The sequence below is a fragment of the Lissotriton helveticus genome, chromosome 9 (genome assembly GCF_964261635.1).
Source record: "Lissotriton helveticus chromosome 9, aLisHel1.1, whole genome shotgun sequence".
NCBI classification, from domain to species: domain Eukaryota; kingdom Metazoa; phylum Chordata; class Amphibia; order Caudata; family Salamandridae; genus Lissotriton; species Lissotriton helveticus.
In genome coordinates, this window is record NC_136070.1 from 929,810,190 (window position 1) to 929,823,804 (window position 13,615).

The 13,615-nt window shown below is 43.6% G+C and overlaps 1 long non-coding RNA gene across 1 annotated transcript in view; it reads right to left on the reverse strand.

The window, feature by feature from the left end:
• The window catches only part of LOC144783064 (uncharacterized), a 44,507-nt gene that overhangs the window by 12,860 nt on the left and 18,032 nt on the right, over positions 1–13,615 (reverse strand). Inside the window, exon 2 of the long non-coding RNA XR_013601382.1 lies at positions 12,656–12,735. This is a non-coding gene — a long non-coding RNA (uncharacterized LOC144783064). The remainder of the gene's footprint in view (positions 1–12,655; positions 12,736–13,615) is intronic.

The following is a 13,615-nucleotide window of genomic DNA, read 5'->3' on the forward strand; positions in this document are numbered from 1 at the left end:
AATCGTCTCGTCCTTGACGTCATACTGGCCGATAGGGGCGGGGCATGTAGAGTCATCGGATCTAGTTGCTGCATTTTCATTCCTAATAACGCGCCGTCTGTTTATTCAGCTATAACCAGACTTCATAAAATTGCCCATCTGTTACACCAAGATCCAGGCACCTGGACATGGTCCGGTTGGTTCTGGAATATAATTTCCGCCTGGGGATGGAAAGTATTGTCATTTCTGGGTATTACAGTAGCAATCATATTCAGTTGCTGCCTCTGTATACAATGTGGCCCTGCGATTTGCGGCATTTGTGCTACCTCTTGTATTCCTAGTCCCAAGCCCCGTTCTAAATCCCGTTCCAAGAAAATTCGAGACGAGCAAATGATACTGTATGAAATGATAGATGGTATCATGAATATTGATGTTTCCTGATGGAAACGTAGTGACAAGGAGGGAATGTGGAAAAGTAAATTTTGCCATGTTCTGTGTCCCTACGCGTCCTTCATCTTATGTTATGTGTGCATGATTAATATGCATATGTATTCCCCATGTTCGATTAAAGACGCAATTACAGTTGTGTCCATCTCTAGTATGCCAGTTTCCAGTTCTCGTGACTACTACGAATATCAGGCCTATGTAAAGTCACGTTGCCACGTTTCTCAGTGTGCACGTTATTTCATTGTAAAGTCCCCGTTTCTAGGCCTCAAAAGGGCCCGGACACTAGATTCAGCTCCTGTCTCCTGAGCCTCGCTGAGGAGCGATACAGCCCCCGCCTGTATCCTCGACCCTTCACTTACTTCCTGCCTCGCAGTGCCCGGCTCGGCCTGGCTCTGTCTACGAGTCTGCCAAGAGTATGTTATGATTCTAGTTATCAGTCCAGCCCTCCTTCTCTGCATTCCTAAGCTACTGAATCATATCAATAGTTTCCGTCATTGTCTAGCCTTTACGTCTCCATGTAAGAGAAATACTGCATTTAATGGTCATTTAATATTCTTCATCACGCACTACATGTAGAATAATGCATGCTCCAGTCTTGGAGTCCGTTAGCCTCTCCCCTCCTGACTCTTAGTTTATATCAACATGTTCTCTAAACATCAGATACTAGATACTGTTTAGGTACATGTCGCCCTGACTCTCCAGACTTCAGTCTCTGCTCCTAGCACAGAGTTCATAGCCCCCAGCTTCTCCTAGTAACACGTCATTGTCAGTTTGCGCGCACCATTAGGTTAGAGGTCCCGGCTCCTTAGGTAGCCCCCTCCATGTCTCCACCCCATTTATGACATATTCTGTTACGTTTGCATCACATGTCTATGTATACGCCCCTGTTACGCCCATTTTCACCCTTATCTTTCACGACTGCTATTGACCACACCTACTGCTCCGCCTATCGTATGTATTGTAATGCAACTGTTTTTAGTATATATGTTCGTGTATTGTTATTAAATGTTAGCGCGCTCATCCCAGATCCTGCCCGGCAGCTGTCAGGGCCCCCCTGTCAAGCGCTGCCATCCTATTCCTGTGCAGGTTGTCCTGTTCCTGTCCTTATGCTGTATTAAACCTGCAAACTCCTACTACCTCGAATCTTGACTCTTATTTATTGAGCTATCTGTTATTGCTATGCCTAGTCAAACCTAGATCCGGTATTATTTATTTATATACCACACTGTAATGCATCACCTGACAAGTAAATGTCATTCTCTTGTGTCTTTCTAGTTTCCTTCACCCTATCAATGCCTGGCCACAATCAGAGCTTGTGGTTCATTGGAATCAGACTTGGCATTGTACTTACTGTGATAAACATGGAACTGACACAAAGGCATAGGTGTGTAAAGAGTGTTTATTTTAAATACGTTTTTGTGAAAGAGAAGTTATTGTTTGTGAAAGTGTGCAAAGTGAGGTTATGAGTTTTAAGTGATGGTAAATGAGACAAAGAGAGTAGTCACCACATTGATGTAATCACACAGTCCAACAAACTCCTGCGATCAACATTGCAATGTGGGTTAGGATAATTACCAAAGTCAATGTTAAGGGAAGAAACAAGTTACTTACCTGTAAATACAGTTATCTAGTATTGGTATCTTTCATAGATTCACATGCCTGATTCATTCCGCATCGTCGTAGTGGGAATCCCACGGTACATAAATAAAAAAGTAGTAAGTACTAGATAATACCTTTCCATAGGCTATTTTGGTAGCAACCATCTTTTTCTATAGCCATTAGTCTCCTTTTACAAAGAGGACCATATTAAAAACTCAGCCAATCAGCACACAGCACCCTCTAGAACCTTCCCAAAAGAGGCTGAGTTCCTCAGATTTTCACCGCACTTCATAGTGTAAGGGAGTCTCCCTGAGCTCTGCTCAGTTTTCTTCAAACTTTTCAGATAAGTCTCTTTTGGATTTCTTTTTGAAGAATGTCTGATAAAAAGGGATTATTCAGAGCCTGAGCCTGTAAATCCTGTGGGAAGAAGAGGGTACATGTAGATGATACACATAAAAAGTGTATCTACTGCCTCTATCCCAGCCAAGAGGCTGAGTTTCTCAGATTTTCCCAGCACGAGTAAGTAAGTACTGTATCCTAGAGGTGCCTCTCCGGGGAGGAGGGTGGGTTGCATGTGAATCTATGAAAGATACCAATACTGGATAACTGTAGTTACAGGTAAGTAACTTGTTTCTTATCCAGTATTGGGGTATCTTTCATAAATTCACATGCCTGAATCAGAATAGTAAGCAGTTCCTAGTCTGCATATACATATATATATATATATATATATATATATATATATATATATATATATATATATATATATATATTTATATATATTATATTATATATATATATATAAACCAACAATGAATATGCGTGAAATGCAGACTCGTACATATCTACATACCAAAAAGAAAGCACTCTTGTGGATGGTGGGTAGCGCTACAACAATTTTAACACAATAGCAAACCCAAGAGGACAGATCTTAATAAAAAACAGTGTGTATAATACTTGCAATATTATTAATCAACTTATAAAGAAGACATAGAATGTAATCAAACCTCTCTTAGAAGAGGCTTACCTTAAGAAATTAGGTTCCTTAACACTGACTGTCGCAAAGATGCATCAGGACGTTGAGATGACTCCAGCAATAGTGCTGCGCAAACGTGTGCGTTGTCTTCCACGTAGCAGCTCTACAAATCTTTTCCAGCGAGACTCCTGCAAATAGGGCAGTTGATGCTGACACTGATCTATTAGAGTGCACTTTCACAGTACTTGATAAAGGCCTGCCAGCCTTGTCATGGCAAAATTTTATCGCACATGCTATTAATCTGGAAATAGTAGCTTTGGTGACTGCATTACCTTGAGAGTTCTGACCATAAGCTACAAATAGTTGATTAGATTTTCTGATGTCCTTGGTTCTTTGCAAATAAACTTTAAGGCATCTCTTGAGGTCCAGAGTGTGCAAAGCTCTTTCCACTTGTGTAGAAGGGTTAGGAAAGAAGGTCCTCAGAATGACTGGTTCATTTAAATGGAATTGCGTAGGAGCTTTAGAGATGAACTTGGTGTTTGTTCTCAAAATGACCATTTGATCCGTGAACCTCAGGTATGGATGAGATATGGTGAAAGCCTGTATTTTGCTAACTCTTCTTGTTGAAGTTAGTGCTAAGAAAAGTGCAATCTTCCTGTCAAAAACTTTAACTGTGCCCTGTGTATGGGCTTAAACAGTGGTTTTAACAACTGAACCAATGCAACATTAAGGTGCCATTCCGGTGGTGGAGCCTTGATAGGTGGAAAAGTACGAAATAGACCTTTCATAAACTGTTTAATGAATATTGTAGACCATGGAGACGAAGTATGAGGCGCTCGTCTGTACCTTGATATGGCTGCCAGGTGAACTCGGACTGACGAGTGCGTTAAACCAGATTTTGCTAGTGAAAGCAAATAAGGTAGAATTTTCTCTGGAGCAGAAAGAAATGGGTCCATTTCTTTACATTTGCACCATAGACCGAAACGTTTCCATTTAAGCTTGTAAGTTTTATTGGTGCTTTCAGCTCTAGATGTGCCAATGATGTCTTTGCAATCTTGTGGAGTCTTCAAATCTCTAAATTCCAGGAATTCAGGAGCCACGCATGCAGCTGCACAGAAGCTGGTTCCGGTTGACGCACTTGGCCCCTGTTCTTTGTCAACAGCGTTGGCGTTGGTAATAGACGTATGGGATGCATTTTTGAGAGAAGGAGAAGCTCTGTGTACCAGTGTTGTCTGGGACATCTGGGGTCTATCAAGAGAATTCGGCAGCACTCCCATTTCATCTTTGTGAGGACCCTGGGTATCAGCGGAATGGGGGTAAAAGTGTAAGCATAGATCCCTGACCAATGAATCAAAAGAGTATTCCCTCAAGAGTACGGGAGAGGGAACCTGCTTGCAATTAATCGGCATTTCGAGTTTAGTTGTGTCGCAAATAGGTCTAGCGTTGGTTTCCCCTAGACTGCAAATATTTTGTCCAGTTGTGCTTGTTCCAGCTCCCATTCGTGACAGCTGTCGCTCGTTCTGCTCAAGGTGTCTGCCAAGGTGTTTCAAAGACCTGGGACATGTTCCACTGTGAGAGAAATGTGATGGGGTGTCCACCAGTTCCATAACTCCTGTGCATCTTGAGACAGGGTGAGTGATTTTGTACCTCCTTGCTTGTTTATATAAAGCATGCTTGTGGTGTTGTCCGTGCGGATCAACACTGACGATCCCTGTATTCGAGGAAGGAACGCTCAAAGAGATAAGAAAATGGCTCTGAGTTCCAGTCTGTTTATGTGCATCTGCCGCCGGGAAAAGGACCATCTTCCTTGTACCTGCAGTTCTTGCAAGTGTCCTCCCCAACCTTCCATAGAAGCATCTGTTGTGACTATGAAATCCGAAAGCACTGGGAGAAAAGACTGTCCTTGTCTGAGATGGGAGGTTTGAATCCACCACTTGAGGGCTTCTTTCATCCAAGAAGTTACTTTGATTACATCGTCAAAGGAGCCAGAGGTTTGAACCCATTGAGTCTGTAATTCCTCTTGAAGAGGCCTCATGTGCAATTGAGTTAGAGGACAAGATCTATTGCAGAAGAGAGCATCCCCAGCAAAGATTTGTACATTCTCACTGAAACGTACTTTTTTTCTGTGCAGTTAGAGTGCTAATGCTCTTAACCGATGTTGCCTTTCTTCGGAGAGAAAAGCCTTGTTTTGGATGGTGTCTAGTTTTGCTCCCAGAAATGTAATTATTCTATTTGGGTAAATTGAAGATTTTTGAAAATTGACTGAAAGACCCAGCTTGTGGAAAAGAGTGAGGCAGTCCTTTGTTGCTTTTTCCACTTAGCGAGAGGATGGAGCCTTTAGCAGCCAGTCGTCAAGGTAAGGGAATACCTGATGACCTTTGGTTCTCAAGGCTGTTGCCACTGGGGCCAGGAATTTTGTGAACGTTCATGGAGCCGATTTGAGGCCAAATGGAAGAACTCGGAATTGATAGTGGGATCCGGCCACTGTGAAGCTCAGGAACTTCCTGTGTTTTGGATGAATAGGGACGTGGAAATATGCATCCTCGAGATCTAATGATGTCATCTAATCGCCCTTGTTGAGGCAACGCAGGATGTCTGAAAGAGTAACCATCTTGAATGTCTGACTCTTTAGATATTTGTTCAATTTCCTGAGGTCTAGGATAGGCCTCCACCCTCCTGATTTTTTGTGAATGAGAAAGAAACAGGAATAGAAACCTTTCCTCCGTTGGGAAAAAGGGACCTTTTCTATTGCCCCTTTTTGAAGCATTGCCCATGCTTCCTTTTTTAGTAAGTGAAGGTGAGGGGGTGCGATCCCATGGGAGGAGATTTGGGCGGTTTTTGGAGGAATTCCAATGTGTGGCCATAAGAGATGAGATCCAGGACCCACTTGTCTCTAGTGATGTTACTCCACTGATTGATATGCTTGGAAATCGTCGCACCATTTTTGGGAAAAGAATGAGCAGCTGGTACCCCATTGAACTCACTGCTTTCGTCCAGTATCACAGCCTTGTGATCCACCTCTGCGTTTAGCACCCTGTCTGGAGAAACCAGCTGTGTTTGCCTGTCTGTAAGACTGCTGTTGATACCCTTGACGGTATTGCGGCTGATAGGTCTGATACGACTGGGATCGCTGATTATTTCCTCTATAATTGGAGTAGCTCCTACCTCGGGCTCCTCTAAAGGGCTGTTTGCGATACTACAGGGTACCAAGAGCCTTAGCCGTGTCCGTGTCTTTTTTGATGGCTGTAAGTGCCTCATTAATATGGCGGCTTCCAAACAAGCTTTGACCATCATAATCTATATCCAATATCTTGGTTTGGACTTTCGGACGGAAATGAGTTGCTCTCAATGACGCTGTAAAACGGCAGCTCCAGCCAACTGTCTGAAACCAGTTGTGGCAATGTCCATAGCTATATCAATGATCTCAGTAGCTGCTTTTTCCCTCCGTGAGCAACTTAACAAACTCTTCCATAGACGTATCTGGAATTACCTCTTTCAGTGCACCAATGTCAGACCATATTTGTCTGTCATAACGTGCTAGGATGGCTAAAGCGTTAGCCGCCCTGACAGAGACTGCCACCATAGAAGAGAACCTTTTTCCAATCTTATCCAGGTGTCGACCTTCCTTGTCTGGTCGAGAGAGGATAGGCGTAGATGGATTTTTCAAACGCCTTTGCGCTGCCTGAGAGATCACTGATTCAGGCTTAGGGTGACTTGTAAGTCACGCTGGAGAGCCCTCTGGCGCTCTATATTTCTTATCCAACCTGGGAAGCACTGGAACTACAGAAGCCAGTGCCTTCATAACCTTAATCCCTTCTTGCCAGATATGGTCAAATATGGGTATCAATCTGACGGTCTTCCTTTCCTGGTCCTTGAAATCATATAGGAAACAATCCAAATGATGGACCACCGTAGGTAAACGAAAACAGTTAGCAGCCCAGTCCATAATATTATGGAATCCTCCGATATCTTCAGGAGACAAATTCGAAGGAAAATGGGGTGGCGGTGAAGGAGTTTGCGCTATGTAATCATCCCACTTATCCGCTGGTGGAGAGGGGTCTGGAAGCTCACCTTTTTCATGTTCCTCTTCCAACGTAGTAGGGTCGTCTCTGGGAGGAGGAGGAAGTATGGAAGCTGGTGCCATTACCGGAGTAGCCGGAGGTGGAGGCATTGGTGTTTGCGGAGCTTCCTGCGGAGGTGGAGGAGGTATAACAACATCCTCCTTAGGAAGAAACCTTTGTTTATAGTCCGCCAACATGCTCTGAAGATCCATGATTAACTCAGGAGGGCATTGAGCAGACTGCTGCCAGGGCTGTTCGAAATATTGCTGGTACTGCACTGGAGGGGCAGCATAGTGATGGTAGTATTGATCCTCCTCGTCATATTCGTCATCATCCTCCTGATATTTAACGTGTAACTCTGAAGGACTATGTACAGCTCTAAACTGACCCTCATCATCATCAGAGTCCTCAAACGTAACTGATGGCTAGGAGGAAGCGAAGACATTTTTTGTGTCCTAAAGTGCTGTTACACTGGTTGCTGAAATGGTGTTGATGGACCAGTATAACATACTGGATGTTTTATTGTTGACGGTGAAATTTTCGTCATCGACGGTACTGTCACAGTCATTGAAAATGCTGTTGCTACATTTTCAGTTGACGACGGTATCGTCATCGACGGTAGCGTTGTCTTCGTTGACGGTGGTGCAATTGTCGACAGTGTCTTCGCCGTCGACGATGTTGTCGTCGACAGTGGTGATGTCGATGGTGTCATCGACGGGGGTGTTGTCGGCGGTGTCAGCGACACTGGTGTCTTCGTCGACGCCGATGCCGTCGTCGATGGTCTCGTCATTGACGGTAGTGTTATCGTCGATGTCTTCTTTGTCGACGGCTTCACTGACAGGCTTGTCGACGATGTGGTCTTGATTCTCGTTGACGGCACAGTAGTCGACGACAAGGGCAGCTTCGACGGTATAGAACCTCCAGAGCTCACCGTTGATGTGGTAAACGCCGTCAACGATCTCGATGACGAGGTACTCACTGTGGTCGTCCTTGAAGTAGGAACAGGCGTCGATGGTGAACCTGCGCCTGATGAGCACTTGTGGCCGCCTTTACCTTTAGAATGGCCAGAAGACTCTGGCTTTTTCTTAGATGCTGGAATCTGAGGGGAGCCAATCTCTGAAGAGATTTTAGGTTGTTTCTCCTTTTTAAGAGATTCTTTAGGCGCTTGAGAGGTTTTAGATTGTTTCTTCCTCTCCTCAGCCTGACCCTCAGGTGACCTGGGCCTTTTGAGCGACATAGAGGACGTGTCGCTGCCACATCAGAAGAAGCAGATTGTCTTTTCTTCAGCCAAAGCAGAATCCTTCCTTCTCTATCCCTCAAGGTCTTAGTGGAGAAGGTGCAGCAAATTTTACACGTTTTGCCATACACTTTTTATGTGTATCATCTACATGCACCCTCTTCTTCCCACAGGATTTACAGGCTCCGAATAATCCCTTTTTATCAGACATTCTTCACAAAGAAATCCTTAAGAAAGACTTATCTGAGAAATTTGAAGTAAACTGAGCAGAGCTCAGGGAGACTCCCTTACACTACGAAGTGCGGTGGAAATCTGAGGAACTCAGTCTCTCTTGGGAAGGTTCTAGAGGGTGCTGGGTCCTGATTGGCTGAGTTTTCAGTTTGGTCCTTGTTGTAAAAGGAGACTAATAGGCTACAGAAAAAGATGGCTGCTATCATAATAGCCTATGGAAAGCTATTATCTAGTACTTACTACTTTGTTATTTATGTACCGTGGGACTCCCACTACGAAGACGGGGAATGATTCAGGCATGTGAATCTATGAAAGATACCCCAATACTGGATAAACACAAGTGCCATCATGGCTGGCCCAGGGACTTGGCTTTGGTTGGTGCTTTGCCGCGTGATCCTCCCGTGGTGTTTCTCGGACGTCCCCTCCTACGTTTGGCAGGGGGGTCCCTTGCTGCAGGCTCAGTGGTGTCTGAGGAGTCATTGTCTTGCAGCTCACCCCTCACTGTGGCCGTAACTGTGGTGGTGGGAGTATCAGCAAACTGGCCAATGGAAGGGAGTTGAGCCGTCATTTGAGCCGCATGTCTGTCCCTCAGAACAGCCACAAGCTGGCCCATGAGATCCACAAGTTGGCCCATACATGTGTCCATGGACCTCAGCAGCAGGCGGAGCTCACACACTTCTTCAACAATCTGGCCAATCTGTCCATGGTTCTGTTCATATGCACTAAGGACTCTTGCAACGGTGGCCAGGGCTTCTGTCTCAGTGTCTTCCTGTGATTGTCCCCCGGTTGCCCTCCCACCTGCCCTGCTGCCACGGACCTGTGGCGTGGGGACTCGATGCACCCGCACACTCTTTCTGGCATCCTCGGATTGTGTGGTGGTATTGGTAACTACTGAGGCAGGGAGAGTGTTGCAGACAGCAGTGGTGATGGTGGAGGCAGCTGCCGCACAGGTCGTTGTAGCAGGGGTCAGCAATGTTGTTGTCACTGTGGTGGTGGTGGGGACAATGAGGCCCTGAGATGTAGTGCGCCCTGACAGTCCTGAGGGGCCAGGTTGTTGTTCCTCATCCCAGAAACGTAGGGAATCTGTATGAGAGAGTTCACGTTCCGGGGGGAGGGGGGGGGGACTGCTGGTTGGCGGTGTTTTCAGCTGCAGTTGCTAATGCATCTCCTGTTGAATAGAGATAAAAATGTCAATTAAGTGGAGTCCACAAGCTTGGTGTTAGACTTTTGGATGTTACATTTGATACACCAAACATTTTACATTGCAATCACTTGGTATGTCTGAAAGATAATGAGCATCATGACATGATGTTGAGGTACCTACATTACTTGTCCATAGTGTGGCATGTAAATTGAAACCCTGTGCCACGTACAGATTGTGTGATTATAAGAACATGTCATCTACCAACTTGGTGCCCATCAATGTTTGATAATGTGTCATTTTTGTTTACTCTTCATGGAATCAGTTCAGCTGTGCAAAAACTAGCCATTGGAATGCTACAAATGTTCTTTCATATCATGTACTTTTGTTTGTTTATCAGATTGACCGTGTATGTTTTGGGTTCATATGGGCCTTCATGCTCTGACAACATGGCACTTACACATTGCATTCTGTGCTGTGCATGACTGTGCCCTGAATTTATTTCACATGTGAATTGGTGAGGCAATATGTAATTTCTGTAACAGTTAAATGTGCTTAGCTCGCTGCACACTTTATGTAACTTTTGAAACTATCACGAGTTGGCTGACATGTGAGGGATGGTGTGGTCATATGGCCCCATGCATTTTGAGAAGGATGACAGGGTGCATCCACTGACTACCTACCTGTTAGGTAACATAGTGGAGGGAAATGGCTGCCTCGTGGTTGTGGGTGTGGGGAGTGTTCCATCTTGCTCAGCTGTGGGACAAGGGGGCCTGGTGGGAGTTGTAGTGCTGGCTGTCTGTACACATGCCCCTATGGAAATATTGCTAGCTACCTTTGGGGTGATTCAGAGGAAGGGAATGTTAGATCTGTGAGACATGTGTTGGGAAGAGTGTGTTGTACGTAAGTGCATTTAGTTCTATGAAGTGTAGCTTTCTAGTTGTGCAAGACAGTACATAGCAATGTATTGGGAGACATTTGTTGGTACTTACCAGCCTCCTCTCCCCCGGGTATTCCTGTGAGACTCTCTGGATGCAGTACGGCAAGCACCTACTCCTCCCATTCAGTGAATGTTAGTGGTGGAATGGGAGGGCCACCGCCAGTCCTCTGAGCCAGCTCATGGTTCTTGTTGGCACGCTCTTTCACCCTGCTCTTGAGGTCATGCCACCTCCTCTTGATGTCACGCAGGGTGCGCAGGGTGGTACCTACTGCATTTACTTTGTTGACTATCCTTTCCCACATTTTAGTTTTTCTTACTACTGGTGTCTGTTGGACCATGCTTCCAAACAAATGTGATTCTACTCTGATTATCTTTTCTACCATGACTGACAACTCATTGTCTGTGAAGTTTGGCATTTGTTTCTGTGCCATGGTGTGTGATGTGCAAATAGGTGACAAGTGCAGGTGGGAAGGTGGTGGTGGAGATGTGTGAGGTGTGTGTTGGTGTGGGTGGTTGTGATGTGTGATGATTTGCCTCTCCTTTGTGCTGTGATGTTTGGCCCTTCACTTCTGGAGTTGTGCAAAGGATGCTGGGCAGGGAAGGTTTTTTTATACTCAGCTATGTGGGTGTGTATGAATGGGATATTCATGTCAAGTGTGTTTTCTGGGTGGACATGGGATTTGTATTTTGTTTTGGCCATGGGGATGTGTTATTGGGGTGTGTGAAATGTTTTTGGAGCCAGCACAAAACAATCAGCCACACTTGGTAGCCTTGTTGTGTGGTTGCTTTCTACTGCCATTCCATTTTCCGCGTGACCGCAGCGCTCTGAATACAATGATCCTTTGGCCAGCTCTGCCATTCATCTCTTCGCACGACCCCGGTGGTCGGAAACAACTGATCGCTCCGCTGGCTCCGCTATCTTATCCTAATTTCACTTCTGGTCATTGCGCTGGTGGATCGGCCTTTTTGGTTCGTTCAGCAGCATTACCGTCCACCGCAATCGGATTTACTGATTTTCCGGATGTTACTGGCGTAGTTTTGTGGAATCCGACTGCCACAGTCGGATTTTTCCTGCACTGCATCCTAATTTGACTGCCGCTTTTTCTGCTGTACAATGTGGACAGTTTTTTTTAGGCTACCAAGGCGGTCGGAATGCTTTTTCGTCCGCCATGGTAATCGACCCCTTAGTTGCCTGTTTTACATTTTTTTGTAGAAATTTGTTTGCCATTTTTATAATTCTTTTTTTTGATTAAAGGAATGTCAGGCTTCTTACCTGAAGTTGTCTCCTTTCTTCAACTCTTGGTGATTTATAAACAACCACTTTTCACCAAGAGTGTTGAGCACTCCTCTAACCCAAAGTAACAAATTCATATACCATGAAGGTATCTAAATTCTGTTAGAAACTAACAAAAAAGACACATATTGGCATCCCCATATTTTCCAACAAAACAACTGTTGGAAAAATGACTGTGCAGACTGAAAAAATGCAAACCCCCCAAAACTTCCTAAAAATATATGCTTTTTTGAAAAAAAACGCAACAACAAATTCATTTTGTAAGTAAGTAAGTAATACGTTTCTTGTATAGTTAGTTAAAACCATAACAGTTTAAAATGAAAAATCGACATGATGCAAAATCCAATGGTGCACATACTCAAAATGTTTTGATTAAACAAAACATCCAGGAAAAAAATTAAAAATGTCTCCAAAATCCAATAGCCGATCCATGACATCCATTTTGTCCTTACGCCCACATGTTGTCAGTGCGTGAATACCGTATACTAAGTTTATAAAAACACATCGCAAAAAATGTTTTACGATTTTTTTTCTTATTTCCTTTAAATTCGTTTTTAAACCAAAAAACGAAAAAAAATGCAATCAACCTGACGTGGGCCTGCAACCATTAGCTGCATAGAAATGAAAAAGTGGTTTCAAAACATACATCTTACTACTAACATGCATCTAACTACCTTCCTCCTCTCTCCTTACAATAAAGCATTCCACACCCATAATCTCTGTTAATAAATTAAATTTGTCTTATCTGACCGAAGCTCTTCTTTGCTTCTGATCTTGACCGCGACCCTGCACCGACTGTATAAACAGATGCACAATGGCATATGTGAACCCTGAAAGTAAAAAGGAAAACAATTACATGTTAATAAAATGATTTTGTAAAGAATGTATTTTTTAAAAATAATTTAAACTATATAATATGTTTAGATTTGTTTGCAGAATGTTATTGCACTAATAAATATTTTGTAAAATAAAGAAAGTTTTATATATATATATATATTCACTGAAAAAACCATAGGTTATAGACCATATATAGTTAGGAATTAGCATTTACAAAACCTTGAAAATTCACTGAAAAAACCATAGGTTATAGACCATATATAGTTAGGAATTAGCATTTAAAAAACCTTATTTTACTCACACAAAACCATTGAAATTCCATATATAGTTAGTTGCACTAACTATATATCGCGCACCCGCAATCCACTGCTGATCATGTCACATATTACATCATTCATGACATGGTCAGTGACATCACTGATGACATCACTGATGACATCTCAAATGACATCACTGATGACATCACTGATGACAACATCCAGTGACTGTATTTTTCTGTAAAGTTAAAATATGTCTTGAGTGGATGTATAAGTGTCTGGATGAAGGATTTAGTAGGTGCATGACTGACTGTATGAGTGAGTGATTAAATGTGTCTCACTGAATGCATGGGTTAGTGACTAAACTGTCTTAATTTGTGCATCATTATGTCTGTTGTTCTGTAAACTGCTGCATGTGTTGATCATTAGCTATACGAGAGGCTATATGTGTTATTAATTGGTTGCCCAAGTATTTCTATGGGAGATTGAGTTTGTGTGGGGGTGGCTGGAAGGTGTGAGACTCTATGCATAGATGTGTGAGCAGTTTATTCACTAGGTGTATGAGTTCAAGAGTGCATGTGGAAACAGCTACATGGGCAGTTGACTGTGTGCATGA